The following is an 8,178-nucleotide window of genomic DNA, read 5'->3' on the forward strand; positions in this document are numbered from 1 at the left end:
AAAAGTACATTTGACTCTGTCAGTGAAAGTGGTAAAGGGATTTGAGAAAATAAGGCAAAGCAGTGGAATTATGTGTTAAAACTTTAAATATTATAGACACATTTACTTAATTTCTAATACTGCTTATAATTAAAAAAGATGTTTTCCATGAACCACGCATTACAACAAATATATTGTTTATACAGATTAAATTTTCATCAAAAGGGACGCCTGGGTGGCTCAGTTGGTTAAGCAGCTGCCTTTGGCTCAGGTCATGATCCCAGCATCCTGGGATCGAGTCCCGCATCTGGCTCCTTGCTCGGCCGGAGCCTGCTTCTCCCTCTACCTCTGCCTGCCATTCTGTCTGCCTGTGCTTGCTCTCTCGCCCACTCTCTCTGATAAAGAAATAAAATCTTAAAATAAATAAATAAATTTTCATCAAAAAATTATAAGTGTATTTTTTTGTAGGATCATGATAAGCATTTTGCAGATGAGAAAAGTGAAATTTAGAAAAGTATGTCTCTTCAAATCCCTCATACAATATCTGGCCTAGATAGAAGGATATACTATCACAATTGAGGAAGATAATTGAGATTACTTAAAATGATAAACTTTACTGTATCGGGTTTTTTACAAGTTTGCCACAGATTCACATTTTTTAAAATATATATCTATTTGTGTAAAGAGAATGCACTGAGAAGTAAAAAGATAGTGATATATCAGTGCTACCAACTAATGGCTATAATATCATCACCTTATTTATGAACAATGAAACAGTGTGTAATATTTAAATAAATTTAAATAAATTCCTATTTATTTTATATATTTATAAATTTAAATGAATTCCTATTTATTTATTATTAAAGAAATTCCTCTAACAAACAGTATGTTTTGAAGGTTGCTAGCAGGAAAGTGTTGTACGACATGGAAGTAATCAGAAAATGTGATCTAAAATTCTGCTTTCAAGGGCGCCTGGGTGGCTCAGTGGGTTAAAATTCTGCTTTCAAGAAGCTATAACAGTAAGTACTGAGCATTAGCTATTATATGCTATGGATGAATAACTGAAATCTACATTTGAAACTATTGGTACACTATATGTTACCTAATTGAATTTTAAAAAGTTTTTTAAAAAAAACACTATTTTATAAAACAATATTCCCAACAGGCTCTTTTGCTTTAAAATACTCACTTTGTTTCCTCTCCGAGAGAACACCAAATGGCGGATGACGCCGGTGCTGCGGGAGGGCCCGGAGGGCCCGGGGGCCCTGGAATGGGAGGCCGCGGCGGTTTCCGCGGTGGCTTCGGCAGCGGCATCCGGGGCCAGGGCCAGGGCCGGGGCCGTGGTCGGGGCCGGGGCCGAGGCCGCGGAGCTCGCGGGGGCAAGGCCGCGGACAAGGAGTGGATCCCCGTCACCAAGCTGGGCCGCCTGGTCAAAGACATGAAGATCAAGTCCCTGGAGGAGATCTATCTCTTCTCCCTGCCCATCAAGGAGTCTGAGATCACCGACTTCTTCCTGGGAGCCTCCCTCAAGGACGAGGTTTTGAAGATCATGCCTGTGCAGAAGCAGACGCGCGCGGGCCAGCGGACCAGGTTCAAGGCATTTGTCGCCATCGGAGATTACAATGGACACGTCGGTTTGGGTGTCAAGTGTTCCAAGGAGGTAGCCACTGCCATCCGCGGAGCCATCATTCTGGCGAAGCTTTCCATTGTCCCTGTGCGGCGAGGCTACTGGGGGAACAAGATCGGCAAGCCCCACACTGTCCCGTGCAAGGTGACTGGCCGCTGTGGCTCTGTGCTGGTGCGTCTCATCCCCGCCCCCAGAGGCACTGGCATTGTCTCGGCCCCTGTGCCCAAGAAACTGCTGATGATGGCTGGTATTGACGACTGCTACACCTCGGCCAGGGGCTGCACTGCCACCCTAGGGAACTTTGCCAAGGCTACTTTCGATGCCATCTCCAAGACCTACAGCTATCTCACCCCTGATCTCTGGAAGGAGACTGTGTTCACCAAGTCTCCCTATCAGGAGTTCACGGACCATCTTGTGAAGACCCACACCAGAGTCTCTGTTCAGAGGACCCAGGCTCCAGCTGTGGCTACTACATAGTTTTATACAAGAAAAATAAACTGAACTAAAGCTTGAAAAAAAAATACTCACTTTGTAATGAGAGTCATTACTTTTGTCTAGCCAAATCTTATAGCACTGTTTATCCCTTCCCTGCTTTATCCCTTCCCAGTATCAATAAAGGCTCACTTGGGTTACCTAGAAGCCATGAGAAAGCTTGTAATAGATCTGGCTGGTTTTCACCAGCAATTTGACCACCATGTGCACAGGGAAGTCTATTGATAAAGGCTTTATTGCAATAAGTTGCAAATACATGGATGATTTTGAATTCTCTTTCTTGAGGTCTTGTTTCATGATAATACATTTAGGGTGGCTTATTGGAATGGATGTTATTAACATATCTTCATAGTTATAAGCACATGGAATTGTAAAATAGATGAATGAATGTGGCATTACTGACAACTGTCCTCATTTTGAAATCAAATTACAGTGTACTAAGATGAGGAAGCAAAGCAGATTTGGGATTATGAGTGAAATAATTTAAAAAAGTCTTGGGGTATGATCAGACTATTGGGTAATTCAGTAGAAAAATGTCTACTGATTGAGATTCTGTGTTCCCTGATTTCAGAGAGAAGTTAAGATAAATAAGTAACACGAGGAGACTAGGAAGCCAAACATAAGTGATAATTTTGTGCCAGGGTGTGTTTACATCTGTTTATCTTCTTGCTTTACCACTAAGGTTGCTCCTAGAGGAGAGTTTAAATATGTGTTGGAGCTAATCTCTGTGGATTACACAAGAAACCACATCCTACAGCTCTCCCTGAAACACCCCTTATGATTTCAATGTAATTTGGTTTTTGCATTTTTAGAAATAACAAAATACTTTGCAAACTCATCTACTTTATTACCATCACAAGTGAGTCAGCTGACTCCACATTTTAACACAGTGACAGTCACAGAGGAATGGAGGAATGAGTAGAGTTATCAATATATGTGCTTTTAAGAAGTATGACAGGGTAGCAGCTATTTCCAGGAACCAAAACATGGGTCAGCAGCTGTGCAGGAAAAGTGATGGAATAAATGACTCATTTCAGAGGAGTTCTATAACATATTAGTTCTATAATGTATCTTCAGCCCCCAATTACCCGCTTTGATCTAAAGATAAGGATTTACAGTTAAGGTCCCATTTATGATTTGACTGGTGTGGTCTGAATCATTTTTACTATTGTTTTGACTATTACTTGAAGCCTATAGTAGTACTTGGGATATGTGTTGTGTATTCTGTGAACATGTGCTATTTTTAGATTAGATAATTTCTGTCTCGAACCCCTGTTCATTTGTTTGTTTTTGTTTATTTGATAGTGGTTTCAGTAAATGGATATATCTGAAAAATTGCAAAGCCACTATTAAAACAAGTTATTATTATATATAGCATGGAATTGCACATTCCTCCTTTGAATCCGACAGAGCTTCACCATATCCTTAACAATTTGGGAAAAACATGCTATTATTTTTCTTTATAAAATTTCTCCTGTTAGGCTGTGATGGTTGTCATCAGCAGTAACTCCTCTGAAGGCTTTGTCAAAAGAGTTGAAAAAATTGGAAAGGTGTGTGAATGAAGCTGTTTGCTGAATATAAAGAAAAGAGCATTGAAGTACAATTCACACTCTTACTTCTCCTTCTATGCTTTCAGATGTTTGACATTTGAAAATTTTGCTTCTAGAAGAGATGCCCTATATAATTCTTACTTTAAGGAGCAAGTTGCTTTTATAATTTTTTTATTATTCTACCATTCCAGTATTTCCATTTAAATTAAATTCAATACCATTTAAAAAAAATCAAAAGTGCAGCCAGTATTCAATTCCTGGGCTAAATAATTTTAGAAAGCTTTGTGTTATTGAACCTACAGGGTTTTTCTGTAGTTTTAACTCTTTCTTTCTGTGATTTTTCCCATTAGTCACGTAAGTGACTGCAATATAACAGACATTGAGGATAAAGAAGGACTGAATAGAACAATCCTTGGCCTCATGAAGTTGAGAATCTAGCAAGGGAGTCAAACAATTCAATCATTCAGAGACAATTTATTGAGTGCCTGGCCTAAAATGAGCACAACAAAACCCCAGGCCAGAGGAATCATTTTAATGGGAGAGATAGATAATAGGTAAGCCAACTTAAAAAAAAAAATCGTACTGCTTTTTCGTTAATAGAGATGCATATTTGAACTAAATAAGCACATTTTAAAAAGAGCAGTGATTGAGAAGAGGTTTTTTAACTGAGTGGTCCGAAAGGGCCTCCCTGAAAAAGTCTGTTTTGAACAGATTTCTGAATAATATCAGCTAGGAAGCTGCGTAAAAATCTCAGGGATGGGTGATTTTTCCAGTCGAAAAACTGTAAAGGCTCCAAAGTCACAATAGAGCTATAAGTTTCTCTAATAAAGTAACTTCTGACAAAGAATGAGAAGAAATAACTAACCCAGGTTTGAAAGAAAAGGGACAGACTTTCTATGGAATTCATATTTAATTAAAGCTCTAAAGGACAAAAATACAATAGAGCAAAATTCTGGTCACGCTGATATACCTCACGAAAGTTCATAAACAAGGTGTGGGTAGCAAAGAGTGTGTGGGAATGTTGGTAAGAACAGTGGGGAAGAGTCATCCCTGAACATGTTCTTAAATGAAGCAATTCTTGGGTTGTATTAAAGGGTAAATTGGAGTTTGCCTAAGTGATTAGAGAAGGATGCCTCAGCTTATGGAAGTTCAAAGCCATAAAGATGTGATAAACTACTGCAGATATTTTCATGTATATTTGTTGTTGCTTCTAGTAATGGTGATCTAAAAACTCCTACTTAAGACAACTAAAAATCCAGACAAAATAGCTTTTAAAGTTAAAAATATCAGAATGATTATAAAAATAAGTGAGGGATTACTGGGCCAAAATACGAAATACAATGAGAGCCTAGAGATATATGCCCTGAAGCCATTTTAGCTATGAGAGCATTTGAAACTGCTAAAACACACTGAGCTGTGTTGTTAATAGACTCTTGATACTAGAGAAACAAATCCAGCAGCAATCAAATTTGAGGACTTTGGTACAACCCAAATTTAACTTGAGATCCCCAAAGCACAAGGAGAAGCAGAAATAAGACTATAGCCTACCTTGCCTTCTGTGTAAACTGAGAAAGCCAATCACTGAATTTGGAGTATGATTGTCTTGTAGAGTCTCAGATATAAGAGAAAATCCTACCAAGGAGGACCATACCGTTATTATAGCTCTTAATTATCCCTACTCAATAAGAGTTTCAAATATAATGTCTTGAACATAGCAAAATGTAACAAAGCACACAAAGAAAAACCATTAACAAGATTTGATAGACAAAATGGGATTAAGTATGATGTTAAAATGATCAATAAAGATTGTAAAATGGCTTGATTACTCTGCTCAAAGAAATGAAAGGGGAAGCAAATTGAACAAAAAACTGACACTAAAAATGATATTGAGAAAGGTTTTATAAATGAACCAAATGGATACTCTAGAACTTTAAAGATATGACAGCTAATTTAAGATACCACAGGGGTGCCTGGGTGGCTCACTTAATTAAACCTCCAATTCTTTTTCTTGTTTTTTTTAACACCTTAATTTTATTTTATCTCTTTCATTTGGCTCAGGTCATGATGTCAGGGTTGTGAAATAGAGCCCAGAGTTGGGCTCTGTGCTGAGCCTGGAGCCTGCTTAAGATTCTTTTCCCTTCTTTTTCTATCCCTCCCTGCACTCTCACTTGCTCACTCTCTCTTGCTTGCAAATAAATAGATAGATAGATAGATAATAGACAAAGAAAAATAAAAGCAGATTATGAAAATAAATATAAAGATTTTGAAATGAAAACAAGTTCAAAATAAAATAGAGAAGACCTACACAGCTTAAAGTTCATTAAGAAAATCTACTATTAAAGAAGTCAGTATGACACAATGTTAAGATATCAAAAGATTTGAGCATGCACTTTACAGAAAGGGTAATCCAAATGGCCACTCATATATAAAAACTGTTTATCTTTATTATGAATCTGGAATTAAATTAAATTAAATTAATAATAAATTAAAACCTAAAATGACATACTATTACACACTTACCATATTGGGCAACAGTAAAATTGCCTTGCAAGAATGTGAAAGAATGAAAGTGCCCATAATAAAAACATTTGAGGTAAGTTGGACAATATTTAGAAAACTTAAAAATAAAAATAAAAATTTGGTCCATTCCTAGAAATACAACATGGAACTAAATGAATATTTTCACCAGGATATGCAAACAGATGATTATAGCTATTTCATTCATAACGGCAGTTCAGTAGTGGTCTATTTGCACAATGTTACATTAAATAAGAGAGAATATTAACAAACTGGGAGGAGGGGCTAGGTTGTTATCAGAAACAGATCTTCTATGGTGCTGATTATGTTCTATTTCTCAAAATCTTTAAGTTAAAAAAGTTTTCAAATTTATATCTAGATAGATAGATGATAGATAGACAGATATCCCAGAAGCTGCAATGCTAGGCTAAGACCAGGCTTTAAAGGGCTTTTCTATACTCTACTAAATACTTGAAACCATTCATTATATCATAGCTCAGTGTTCAAATCTCCATTTGTTTCCTCAGTTTCCTAATATTTACCTTAAGGTGACCTGATTCAGACTTTTGATCACCTTTGTCTAAATATTTCTATTTTAACAAAGTCCTTTTTAACACTGAGAGACTAAAACTTAGAAAAATACTCTGATTGTTATCTCACTAGGGTGGAAAATATATAGTTACCCATTAACTAATGATAACCATGTCTACATTAGATCCGTGGCATTTTTAATTCTTGGGAGCTTTTGGTTAAATGAAATTTTTAAGCTTCCTTTAAAGGAAGCTTTAAGCCATCACCACATGAATAAAATTAAAGAACCAAATGAAAACAGGCCAAGTATTTACAGAGTAATAGAATGTGCAGTGGAAAGAGTACAATTCTGAAATCATAAAGCCTAAATTAGTGTGATGCATTTTTGCTACCCATGTAATCATAAACCAGTTATCTAAATGTGTTAGGCTCAGTTTTTTCACCCATGAAATGGTGATGATAATACTTATTATGCAGCGTTGTTGTGTGTATGTGATGAAGCATGGAGCATGAGAGTCTCATATTCCATGCTAAAATGATAGCTATTTTTATACTTATAATAATTCTAGTAATAGTAATTAAATTGTTCAAAATGGTAATATTCATTTATATTGAGGCATTGTATTGACTATTATTAGACACATTTACCAACATAAATTTCATTTTACTTTACCCCCTCTGAGGATATATATTCCCTAATTCAATATGAATCTCCTTATGAATAATAATTATCATAATAAATATGCTGATTTTTCTTCTATTTGTTTTTAAGGAGGTATCCTTTACTGTTGAACATAAAGAAACTTAAGCAAGTCTGTCTTATTCAAACTTTGCATGCTGCTTTCTTATGAAACTAGATTATAGAGTTGTATGAAATAAATTCATGCAGTTAAGACATTGATGTTTGGAACACTGGGTGGTCAGTTTAGTATTTTAAAAGAAGATATTAAATTTAAACCTTAAAACTGAGCTCTTTCAGCCTTTTTTATAGACCATCCTTCATGCTTCATAAGTACTCCTCCATTGTAAACTAAGTAATAGTTTTTGTCACAGTGTATATAACAAAAATGGATTTTATATTCTATTATTTCAGAGTTAGTTGCAGTTTCTACTGCCTTACTTCCTTTTTTGAAAAATAGATTAATTCTACAAAAAGTTTTTTCCAGCTTTATTGAAAAAAATCGACATATTTGTAAATTTAAGAAATGATTTCTTATAACATTGCAAACTTTTAACATTGTGTAAATTTTGTACAATTTGATAAATTGGTATACATCTTTATTGCAATATAATCTACACAAAAATGTTAATACATCTACTATCTCGTATAGTTGCCACTGTTTTTTATGCATGTATCGTAAGGAATTTTAAGATCTACTCTCTTAGCAACTTTTATGTATATAGTATAGTAGAGATAAACTTCAGAGGTCTTGTGGGTTTTGTTCCAGACTGCCTCAATAAAGTGATTATCTCAATAAACTA

At 35.8% G+C, this 8,178-nt stretch overlaps 1 pseudogene across 1 annotated transcript; it reads left to right on the forward strand.

Moving 5' to 3' along the window:
• The first annotated feature begins 1,179 nt into the window (after nt 1-1,179).
• Nucleotides 1,180-2,127, forward strand: LOC309857092 (small ribosomal subunit protein uS5 pseudogene; annotated as a pseudogene). The gene has a single exon. The product of its transcript is annotated as a small ribosomal subunit protein uS5 pseudogene (transcript).
• Nucleotides 2,128-8,178: the final 6,051 nt, after the last annotated feature.

Source organism: Mustela nivalis (genome assembly GCF_964662115.1).
Source record: "Mustela nivalis genome assembly, contig: HAP1_SCAFFOLD_336, whole genome shotgun sequence".
In the NCBI taxonomy this organism is placed as follows: Eukaryota; Metazoa; Chordata; class Mammalia; order Carnivora; family Mustelidae; genus Mustela; species Mustela nivalis.